This window comes from Chrysemys picta, chromosome 9 (assembly GCF_011386835.1).
Source record: "Chrysemys picta bellii isolate R12L10 chromosome 9, ASM1138683v2, whole genome shotgun sequence".
Lineage (NCBI taxonomy): Eukaryota > Metazoa > Chordata > Testudines > Emydidae > Chrysemys > Chrysemys picta.
Window position 1 is genome coordinate 86,133,540 of NC_088799.1, and position 12,370 is coordinate 86,145,909.

Consider the following 12,370-nt stretch of genomic DNA (forward strand, 5'->3'; position numbering starts at 1 on the left):
TGTTCTTGAAAACCATAGGCTAGAGTAGCAACCTGAGGGAGATTTTGCATTCCTAGCTGTAGGGTATCCAGATACTAAGGACTTAACTGTGTTATGCTTCTCTTTAGTAACCTGACCCTGGGAACAGCTGTCACCTCCAGTATGGATTATGGACAGGTAATAAAGCACTCACTGGAAGCAAATGGCTGCATGTGTGTGTGCACTCAGTTGTTGCTGTGCTATATACACTACACCCATCTCCCTGCATATTCCAACAGCATCAAGTCTGATGGCTTAAGGATTGGTGTTGGTGAAATTAATTGTACCCATAATGAATTGCTTATGAAACGGTGTCACAAGGATTAGATAATGATGGTGCTGTAAGGAGTGAAAAAATGAAGATATAGAAAGCAGTGATGTTAGCAAAGGAGGGTAGCACAGTACAAAGGGAAGGGAGGGAGGGTGCTTTACAGGAGATGAAACTGAAATATCTAACACTCCTAGTTGACACAGTGCACTTTCATTGGAATACACAAACTATGAACAAATAGAAAATCAGGAACACACAAACTGTTAGCTCACCTAAAAGGGGCCTTGATGCTTTGTTTGTGAAGGAACATAAATTTACACCGTGCAGAAGTTAAGCATAGGAGTTTATTACATACAGCGCTGACGGAGTGTTACCTGGCTTATTAGGCTCAGAGACACTGTTAATTAATTGGTTACAAAGGATTATATAGATTTACTATGGGCAGGGGAAAGCGACGGGGTAGGTAGTCCTAAACTCCGGATAGGTCTAGCAGCAAAACAAGATAGCACAGTAGCCAATAGTCAAACGTTACATAATGTCTCCGCCCATGGATTCAGGTTAACAAATTAACATTTAATTAGTACTTTAATGAAATGTATTAATATAAAATATATATGTTGAATTCTGATTTGGGGTCCATAGGAATGAAGTGGCTTCTTTGATTGTCCAACAGGTACATACCTAGGGGTTGAAGCAAAGAAACAATGAAAGTATATGGCAATAAAGATTGTCTTTCAAGTTGCTCATTTTAAGGCAGGCATTGGTCCCTGAGAAAGGGAAGTGGGAGGAGGCCATATCTTATACTGACATGCTTGAACCTTTCATAAACTCAAGGTTGGTGTGTGGGAAGAACTTCTCCCTACAGAAGAAACGAACACAACAGAAACAGGACTTGTTTGTTCTGTTTTGCAACTTTAAATAAGACACAATTATTGCTCCAACATCTGGCATTTTGCTGACTAGGCTTATTTTAGCAAAAGCAAGGTTATCTGTTTACCCCAGCTTTCTCTTCGCTAATCACTATTTGCTAGGCCTCTACGTCTCTTGACCAAACTCTGGACTTTGGGCCTGTAAAAGAGCTGGCACAATCCATATACCAGGTTGTTATACAAAATGCACATGGATTTTAACCCTTCATTTAGTCTTTTAGTTATTCCCAGACCCCAACCCAAAACAGTATGTCAGCAGGAGTATACAAGGCCCGGTGAAAGGAGGGAAATGACTGTGGATATGTTCAGTTATGACCACTCCTGAAATGAGCATAATAAGAGCATTCACATGGCTTTGTGCAAACTGTTTCTTTGGGGATTTTGATTCACTTAAGTTTCACTCTCTGAGATTTGCTTTGAGTTTGAACAGATCCCCAGATTTACCTTACCCAGGATGGCCTCCCTTCACCTGGGCCTGAAAGTGTGAGGCTTGACAGGCTTCCAGTGCAAACATGTCAGTCCACCACTGATTTGCTTGAAATGCTTCTGAGTCTTAGGTTAACCTTTCACTGAACCTGGGGGGAATTTTGAGTTTGTTTAAAAAAAAAAAGGGTGTGTGTGTGAGTGCTGCGTGGTTTAAGGTTTCATAGTGACAGTTTCCCATAGCTGTAACTAAAAGCTGTCACAGGTTTTACCTATCCTATAATCCCTATACATATAGATTTTCAGGTTGATTTTTTTTACATGCATTTATGTATAGGATGCATATCTTGGGGACGGAGGGGATGGTTCAGGTTAAAAGTTTAGGGCCACATTCTGCTTCCATGTACAGCCATGCAATGCTTTTGAAGACAATAGAGTTGCATAGCAATAGCCAAGTGCAGAATGTGACCATTATTTAAAGTTGTGGCAGCAACATCTTTGTTCTTCTGGGAATTTATGCAAATGAAGATAATTTGATATTATACCCAAGGAAACAAAACATTCAAATGCATTTCTAACTTGAACAAGTGGATATGAAACATCATGTGCATGCATCTTCAATGCATATTCCATCATGTTGCTTCATTCAGGGTTAACCCTCATTTTTAAACAATATTCACATACAGTCAGTTCCTTTGTGGTGGTGGATGCTCAATGAGCAATTGAAGGCCTTTTAATTAACTTGCAGATTTCATTGCCACTGGATATTGAGGAGCCTGAGAATTAGTATACAAAAAAAAATGGGACAATTATCTAGATAAAGAGAACATTCACCATTACATCAGACTATTTCAAAATTATAATGGATAAAAGCCTTTAATCCCACAGGGCATAAGCCAGCCACTAACCACTTGGAAAAAACTCCCCCTCTGAGTAGATGATTCCATAACTGTTCACTACAGCATTTCTTACACCATCCTCTGAAGCAGCTGCATTGGCTACTGTCCAGGACACAAAACAGCATTACATAGATCATTGGTCTGATTTGGTGTGGCATTTCCTGTGTTTATTTGCCAGTTGACTAATAGCCAGCATTGGAAATTTCAGCCCCTGTCCTGATTCTGCAGTGATTCTTCAGCATTGCTTCCCTAAATTTAACCCATGCTTTAAAATATGAAAAGGGTGATGGGCAGTATTCCCCCTCCCCGCCCCCCAAGTTTCACCTTAAGAACAGATCATTTATCCCTCAGAGCAAGACAGTCTTGTTCTGTTCTGGTTCCAGTAAATAGAAAGGGTATCTCTGGCCCTGCAGCACAAGTAACATTTCTTTGGTTCTGTTCTAGACATGACTCTCACATGCACAGTTTCTTAAACTGTAGAACCGCCCTTCATCAGAGAGCCTTTGGGGGGACATATTCGAGACATAGCTTTGCCTTTTAACATTTTAGAGAGAAAACAACCCAGCCTTTTTGATGCCATAACATTATTCAGTGGGAACAGATGCCAACTTAAGTCTCCTGAATCTGATAGCCCATACCACCCTCGTGGCATGGCACAATTAGATCCATTATGCGATGTGGAGAAGGGTGGGGGACTGAACCTTGCTCTGAAGGATCTGGCATAGATGATTGCTGCAAACTAGAAGAGCTATTGCCAGTGGTGCAACTTGTCTGCCTTAATGTGATCTGAGTGATGCTGAACAGCCTCGGCTCCTGTTGAAGGCAGCATTTCTCAGGGTTTGGACCTTTAAGAGGTTCATGGTAAACGACTTATTTTTACTCGCTCAGGAAGCACCCACTAGGAGATACAGACAGCAAATGTATCTAGCTAGACATGAGATAAGCCAAATTTAGTAATGTTCCTTCAGGCTGAGCCAGGGGGAAGGTCACTATTCATTCACCAAGCCGAGCAGCTGCCTATGGGCCTAGCAGAGGATCATGTCTTGCACAGTAATTGCCTATGTGTTTTCTCACCTTGCAGCGTCAGTGCATGGGTGAAGCCATGAAGCACACATGATAAATGCAGCACACTACTGCAGCAGAATCAGGACAGTAATCAGTGCAGAGTGAAAGATTTGCACACTGAGCAGTAATGGCTTCTCCACAGCATTTAGTGCCCTCCGCCCCTTCTCTCTCAGTATGGTAGAGCAGTGGTTCTCAGCCTTTCCTGACTACGGTACCCCTGTCAGGAGTCTGAAGCCCAAGCCGTGCCACCAGGGGCTCAAGCATGTAAATTAGCTTCACGGGGCCTTCTGTGACATAGGGCCCTGGGCAATTGCCATGTTTGCCACCTCCTAACACCAGCCCTGCACTTACAACCCCCCCACCCCACCCCCTGAAACCCATCCTGCGACCCCCAGGTTGAGAAACTCTGATGTAGATGAGTTGATGTACCCCCTGGAAGATCTCTGCATACCCCAGTGGTACACGTACGCCTGGTTGAGAACCAGAGGGCGGTGAATTCAGTAAAAGCATATGGTATTACTGTCTCTGTAGTATCTGTCGCTAAATGGTGGACTTCAGTCACCAAGGCTCCTAATCCAGCACCACATTCATTTATGTTTTCAGAAAATTTGAATTTCTTCAAAATTTCAAATCCTCACTTTTTTGGAGCAGCTCTAATGAATACCCTTAGTTTTCCCTTTCATGGCTAATCTTTTATCACCTTATCCCCTTTTCACACCTCTTCCCCTGAATTCAGCCCTCCATCTGCATGTCACTCCTCACTGCAGATTGGTTACCTCCACTCTGTTTCAGATAACTTGACAGACTGCCCATTGCTAACATGTCACTTCAGGGTTTTTTTATGCTTTCTATTTCTAGAAATGGTTGTAGTAGTGGGCTAAATTCACCCTTGGTGTAACTCCCGGGTTTTCAGTGAGTGGAGTTACACCAGGCATTAATTCATTCTCCTCTCATTTTCTTAAGGTTTTTTCCCCCACTCAGTGGATACATATTTTATTTGAGTCACTTTGAATCCATTGCAAAATGTCCTGATCAAGACAAGGAACAGATGGCTGCAGAGCAGAGGTTGGGTAACATTCTTTTGCCTTGTTGGTAGGTTAATGCATGGCAAAATCTATCAAAATCTTAGAATAGCTGATCCCAGAAAAGTTCTACAGTCACCTTGATCTGTTTTCTAGCAGCTGTTCTTCCAGATAACAATGCTGGATGGGAAGAAAAAGCAAACAGTAAGGGCCTTCCATGTTCCATAGCCAGTACGAAAGAGCAGTTCTGCCGATTCCTGACTAAGCTTGTTGTTTGCTATTGCTGGTTTGAACATTGCCTCTTATGCTGTATTTTGTATGTTCCAGGCACACTCTTCACATTTCAGCCCCTTGGCAATTCAGCTTGTTTGGATCCGGGTTTGGGGTCATCTGATCTTTTATTTGTTTGATTTTTGTTATGGCACGCATCACTGTAGCATCTGAGCATCTCACAACCATTAATGAATTTATCCTCACAACACCCCTGTGAGCTGCATAAGTATTATTACCCCACTCCTGCCTGCCTCTCTAGCCATTCTAGCTCTCTGCAATAAACCCTATGCAGGGCTCTAAGGTTCTCCATTTGCCACTAGGCCCTTGACTTCAGTCTGCCTCTGTCCACTCTGGTGGTCAGGGTTAGGTGAGGCTGGAGGCTCCATTGAGTATGGGAATTGCAGTACCAAACAGCTTTTTTTGCCTCTCCCATTGTGCACCCTTATAAGGGCGAGGCACCATCTGTCCCTACATGATTTATATTTTAGTTCTGTCTAAATCTACATAACCGTAGCTGCAGGGATGCCAGAATTCAAAATAGCCTGGTGGAAAATGCAAACCAATATATATGCAACAAGAAGGGGAATAGAGAAAGAGATATTATAATGGATTAGACAGATTTCTCTCTCTATCATCTGGCCCATACATAACCATCTTTCTCTGTTTTTAGTTGTGTATAGCTTAGCTCTTGTCATTGTGATATCTAAGCACTGTAAATATAAACACTTAGCCTTGTGCATCACAGACCTTTGGTAATTTAATGCCCATTCTTTTTTTGTGAAGGTTTGTATGCTAATGGATGGACACAGTAGCTAAATAACACCCACACGGCCTAATGCGTCTTCTTGGCCTCCTTATCTTTTTAGTGCATCTGGAAACATGCACTCATGTCTTCTATGAATGCCTGATCAACGATTTATTCAATCCTGGAATGGATTAAAGAAAGGGTACTTATAGAATTTAGGAAAGTCAAAGATGAATTTTAATAACCAGAGATACCTCTTTTAAACCTAATTCCAGCCCCTTGAGATTGCTGGCATTTCAGCTAACCCAAATTACCATAAAACCATTCCTAATCTTTGCCTGGATGAGAAACGGTAGGAAGCGACTCTCCAACAACACATCAATTCTAGACCACGTCTAAAAATGCCAGCTTTAACATATAGTTCTACAAGAGGGGCCTCCTGTCCCCCTACTAATTAGCCAGATGTTATGTTTATTTTTTTCTTCCCTAGATGGACCACAAGCTTATCTAGTATGCTTAGGCCAACTCTTTCCAGAGTGCCCAGTTATGTTAGGTGGGGGGTTCCCTATTATTTAATGGGCATAACGTTGGTCCACTCCCTTGGGCAAGTCACTTAGGCCCATATCCACGAAGGTATGTACGTTCCTAACTTCCATTTATTTCAGTACCTAAGTACCTTTGTGGATCTGGGCCTTAGTGTCTCTGTGCTCGTCCCCCACCTGTAAAATGAGGATGATAGCACTTCCCTACCTCACTGGCATATTAGGAGGATAGATATATTAAAAAATTGTGAGGTCTCAGGTATTATGGTGATGGGACCCAGAAAAGTACCTAGGATAGATAACTTTGTCTGTCCTTAGAATGAATGTTCTTGACAGAAATGGTCTCTGGAATCCTTGGGCACCTTTTGTTGTCTGGATCAGCCAACAGCATGGTTGATTCAGTGGGTAATTATCTATTTTCCTTTGCTCCAAGACATTTCTCATTGAGAATGCCTTGCCAAACGGTGGAGGGAAGTAGGGGAGACCATAAAGGGACCAAGGGCAAGCTGAAGGTTTGATTCATTTTTTGACCTTGCTGCAGTCTTGGGGTACAAAATGCTACCACCACCAATTTGTTTTGCGTTTATTATATACAAATTTAGAGTTAACTCTTGCTCCCACTGATGCAAAAATTCTTATTGGCTTTTTGGGGGAGAAGATTCAAAGCCAGTTACTGCCATAAATATGTTATAGGCATGTCCTTGATTATAAATTTGGAATAGCATGTTCTGGTCCCTTAAAAACAAATGCAGCATTTTGAACTGTTGCTTTAATCCCATCATCGTCAACTGAATACACACGGTAATCTTTGATTCTCTTTAAAGATCTAACTGCAGCTAAACTGAAATCCCCTGGCTTCACTCGTGGCTGACCCCCTTGCTGTTTTGCCAATGCAAGGAAGTTCAGCATTTAAAAATAAACACCACAGAGTCTGTTTTCCTCATGACACCCATTCCTCAGGAGCAGCAATTGCAGGAGCAGACATCTACTCTGTTACCTTGCCATCTGCTGGTTTGATTTACAGCTGCATTCCCTGCACTTAACTGCAGGTTTGCTAAGGTAGCAATGAGAGCAACACGGCTATGAAATGTTGAAGTATCCGGAAGTAATTTGGGTACCCGAAAGATGTTTTTTTTTAATAAATGCCCTTTCAAAGCTCTTTAACTGATTAGAAAACTGCTGTTAAACTGTGAGATGTGATGTGTGCACTACAGCAAAGAAGGCTGATATTGCGTATTGTCCTGCACACTGTAAAATCTAGGAGCTTGCTCTCTCTGTCTATTTTAATTTGAAATAATCTTTCACCAGCACTCTCCAGGCCACCCGACATGAAACCAAAACAATTATTAGATACAGTGAAGTCTTATTTAGTCTGACATTAATAAAATTAGCCACTTTATGGATCATGCTTAGAGGCTGCAATGACTAAATTAAATTTTCTCCCGTCCTTACTGTGGTCTGCATGTTTTTCCTCGGAAGCACTCCAAACAGAAGTCAGTACAACCTCAGACTGTAACTGTCATCTATGCTGCTTTTGATAGACCTTGAAGGGAAACACCCCCTCCGCCCCCCAGGAAATCTGTCTGGAAATGACTCATTCTCTACCACCTATCTGACTGTCTTTGCTTTACACTTGAACCTTTCTCACTCGGGAACTGTCTATTCTTTGTCATTGTCTCAAGAAGTGCTAAGTAATAAGTATAAATGCAAAGTTTACTACTGTATTGCCAGCTCCAAGCATTCAAAAATCATGGCAGCCCCCCAAAAATCATGAGATTGACTTAAAAATAACAAGACTTTAAAATAATTAATGTGGGGTTCTTTTAACTTGTGTTTGGTTCTTAAGCCTTTGGGATTCATTTTTTGAAGCTTTTTTTCCATGCGGATTTAGAAATGTAGTGTTTTTAAAACGAAAGCTGAGTCTCAAGTGATCACAAGACACCTGGATCTGGGACGTCAAAGAAAACATAAAATAATATGAGACTCAAGATAAACTCCTGAGAGTTTGTTACTCTCTGTCCACCAAGGATAAAAACAGGTTTTGTATCTGACCACAAAATTAATGCAGTGGAATCCAATCTCTTTATTTCATTTGTTCTAAAGGGCTGTCAGCTCTGTTTGTCTAGGTACTTATACGTAGAACCGGTCAGAAAATTAATATTCCTTACACATTTAGTGTCTTTTGGGGAAAAAAAATTCACGTTGACTAGGGACAAGACTTCAAAAAGGTTTCTTTTTTTTTTTTTTTTCCGTCCAGAAAAGGGTTTTACAAAAAAGTCCATTTCTAGAGAACCTAAATGGAATTTTTTGGCTTCCTGGCTGCCCTCCTGGAAGACTCTTGTCAATTGTATTTGAAATTCGCAAACGCCTTCTATCTGGCTGCGGGAGAGGCAGAGAGCCTGACTGCTCAACCTCTCATGGCAGCTCCGGTTGAATGGCAGAGAGCTGGGATGCTCTGCTTCCCTCCCAGCCCAGGCTCTCTTCCTCTCTGTCCCGCAGAGCTGGGGAGGGGAGGCAGGAAAGCAGAGTAACAAGAGCCTGCCATGAGGCTCTCATGGAAAATCTTACTTTTGCGGAGAGGGCATTTTTCATTGGAACATCATTCCAATGAAAAATTTTCAACCAACCCTACTTCTGGGGCCCTCATCACCATTGGATCTGAGGCCTGCCCAAGTGCATAAAGCGAACAACAGTAAATAAAACTCACCTTTCCCCATGTGCAGAAGTAGTTAGGAAGGCAACAGACTTTTCCCTCTTTTTCTTGCCCTCAGCCCTCTCTGTATTTGAAGAGGCCCTGAAAAATCTATTATGAAAACATTCAGAGAAATAAATTCAGAATGCACTGAGGACGATAGAGCGGATCAAAACGAGGCCATTTGGGGAGAAATGCATACCCTTTTGCAGAGCAAAAAAATTTGAAATCTGAACTTTTTGACCATCTGTAGAGGCCCAAGGCCTCTTATCGCCTGCAGGGGTGAGTTCTATATTATAGGAAGGCAGACTCAGACTGGATGGCTCATCTGTGTTCAGGAGCTCACAATCTGATTGGCTCTTCATGATGAGAAGATTTTGAACATACAATTATCCAACACATGGGCCAGAAGGAAATAGCTTTCCCAGGAAAGCTCTGCCTCCCCTCGTCACAAGTTCCAGCTGCTGGTTGATAATTTCATGGTTCCACGGAACATAACTACCAGTGAAAGTCATAGTCTAGGGGTGATCGCTCAGGTAGCTAGTGCCAGTCCTATTGGGAGTTTTGAATATCCAGACAGTGACACTGGATTCTGTATTAAGAGGGGTAGCAGTGCAGACAACAGAGCACCAGCTTGATGTATTCACAGCGGCCTGTGTTGTTCAGCAAGCAGGCTGCAGCGTTTTGTACTAGAGGAAGATTCCTCAGCCTGTTTGGCTTCATTCCCAGATATAATATGTTGCACTCATCGAGTCTGGAGGTCATGAAAGCATGGATCACTGTGGTGAGATATGTATCCGATAGCATGGGGCTCAGTCGTCTGTCTAGCCATAAATGGTAATGGGTGATTTCCATTGCTGTAGCTTTTTGGCCATCTGGTCAATGGACTTGCCAAATAAATAATTGTAAACTTCAGTTGGATGTTCCAGAGGCCAAGCCCTTCTGTTGTACTCACTTTAACTCCCCCTGTTCCTACAATAGTCTGAACTGGAAAAGGGCTCTGAATTAGCTTGGCAGGTTACTGCAGAACTATTAAGGGAGCAGAAAACCCACTCCACCCATTCAACATGGGTTTCTGTGCAGTGGTGCAGAGCTCTAACAGGTAGGTAAACAGTATGACCCCTTAAAATGTAAGCAAGTGTATATATTAATATGTTCAAAATATTCTCTGCATGAAGAGTAAATCAGAGGGTAGTCTCCTAAATACAAGAGAGCTTTCCAGCTTGGACTTTTAATTTGCAATGTCCTAATTTGCAGAGGTCCTCCCAGTTGCACACATTAGTATATAAACTCTAAATTCATAATTCAGCCAAAGAAAACAAAGAGCAAAAAGAGGTGTTGGAATATTTAGGGCTGGACGTAGGAGTCCTTCTACTCAGTTTTTCATCTTAAGAATGTGCAACAGACACTCTACTAGCCAGATGTCTTAAGGATTTTTATGAACATACGTAATGCATTTGATAATCAAGCCCCGCCCCCCAGTTTGTCAGCTTGCAGTATTTGGGATTGGCCAGCATCAGAGCCGTTTTTCCTTGCCAGATAACTGGAAGGTGTTAGATACTGAAAACTAACTCTGTAATTTTCTTCTGATCCCAGGAAAGGGTCATGCAGATGGAATTATCACCTTGCTCCATAAGAGAGAGAGCAAACGATTATTGCATTTGGGCTGCAGAAAAGGTTGGGGTATATGAGAATTCCACGTATACACTTCTCTCTGTAGTCATAGACTAATATCACTGGCAGCCAGTGTTTTAAAGCTGTCAGCCAGTATGGTATATTGCCTGCTTTGTCCATAGCCCTCCAGCCTTTCCATATCAATGCCCAGCAAATGCTCTTTACAGCTATAGAAATCTAGCACAATCCTCCAGGAAAAAAGAAAGAAAGAAACAGAAGTAGGGAGAGTCAGAGAGATGGAAAGACTTCACTGGAGTTACTTTGGGTTTACACCACTGTAAGTGTTCTCAGACTTTAGCCTGACATTGATGTATTACCTGGTACAGAGTATGAGATTTCTGTTGTATGTTTGTTTTCCTTATTCTTAATTCTTGTTCTAATTCCTTGTCCATTTGAAAGTCTGCACATGAAATAGGGAGGGAAATGCTTAGGCCAAATTGGAGATCAGGCTGCTAGCAGTTCTGCAATTCAAGCCACTTATTTCAGTGATAAATATGGTGTTAGGTCCCTAATTTAAGCACCCACATTTGAAATTTTTGGCTCCCCTTTTTGTGTCCAAGAAAAATGGCTCAACAAATTGCATTCCAATTCATTGTAAACTGGGGAGAACAAAAGAATCACGAACAGTGACATTGACGTCAGAGTTCTCAAAGGGAGTTGTTTTACTTCCAGCAGCAAGGGATAGAGAAACTTTATGAATCTAAATAAAATGCTCCCAGTACCAAAAAAACAGTAGAAGAAGCCTGACTCATGTAATCTCACTTGGTCAGAGGTTTCTGGAAAAATAGGGTGAGTTAGGAGGTCTGAAAGGTTAAAAAAAACCCGATGCGCTTGCTGAGTACTTGGTTTCTCTACCTCCCAACAGTCTTCTGCCCTGACTCTTAGCCACACAGAGTTCTATATGAGATCTCAACGAGTGTATCAACAACTGTAAGTGTTGGTAAACATCTGTACCGCTTGTAACCAAATTTTCTGCATATTAACAAAACATTTAGTAATGTATTGTTTCCTGAATAAAAATCCAGTTAAGTTTCCAGGTAGCATCAGTTGTACTGGCCTTTCATATAGCATAAATAAGTAAGTAAATACATTGACTCTGATTTCCCTCTCACTTATAATGGTGCAAATCAGGAATAATCCCACTGAAGTAAATGGAGATAGCCCGGTTTTACACCAACATGAGAGGAGAATCAAGCCCTATATAAATATTCCTCTTTGATTGCAGTTTTTAAGGGAGTTCATTTTGGATGCCCCTTGAAGGCACATTTGTGAAGTGTGTCCACAGGTGTTTGTTTCTCGTTAGCCTGCTCAACTAGGACAGTGTATAATTGCAGATCCAGTTCCAAAAGGATCTCCTTGTTTTAAGTTCATGACCATGTCAGGAAGTTTGCATTGCTGTAGTGCAATTTTGGACAGCCAGTATTTTTCTGGCTGCATCGTAAGAGTGACAGCAGATTGGACGTGATGGGGAAACTGATCTTTGCAATAAATAAAATGCATGGGTATGGCCTGCATTGTGGATCATAGTACTGTACTGAGTGACTCCATTTTCTGTTTTATAAAGCCCAGTTCTAGGTGAAGGAGAATACTAGAAAAGATACATAGGACAAGGCAATTGTTAGGAGAAAGGTGTTTGAAACAATATATTATAAACGAGGACATCGATTGATTCTGGGAGTAAGGGGACATTAAAAGATACTGTGAAAATGGCAAAAAGATTGGGGGAGCCCAGAATGAAGTTTGAGGGAGAAAATGCAGCCTATGGAGTCATCAAATATGTCTCTTTCATCTCCCACCATGATAAGGACAAACTTAAA

General features: G+C 41.7%; 1 long non-coding RNA gene across 1 annotated transcript; it reads right to left on the minus strand.

Moving 5' to 3' along the window:
* Positions 1 to 620: 620 nt before the first annotated feature.
* On the minus strand, positions 621 to 9,303 carry LOC135973596 (uncharacterized). Its single transcript, XR_010590504.1, has 3 exons — positions 9,082 to 9,303; positions 8,895 to 8,990; positions 621 to 970 (listed from the first exon to the last, which is right to left on the minus strand). It is a non-coding gene; the product is annotated as an uncharacterized LOC135973596 (long non-coding RNA).
* Positions 9,304 to 12,370: the final 3,067 nt, after the last annotated feature.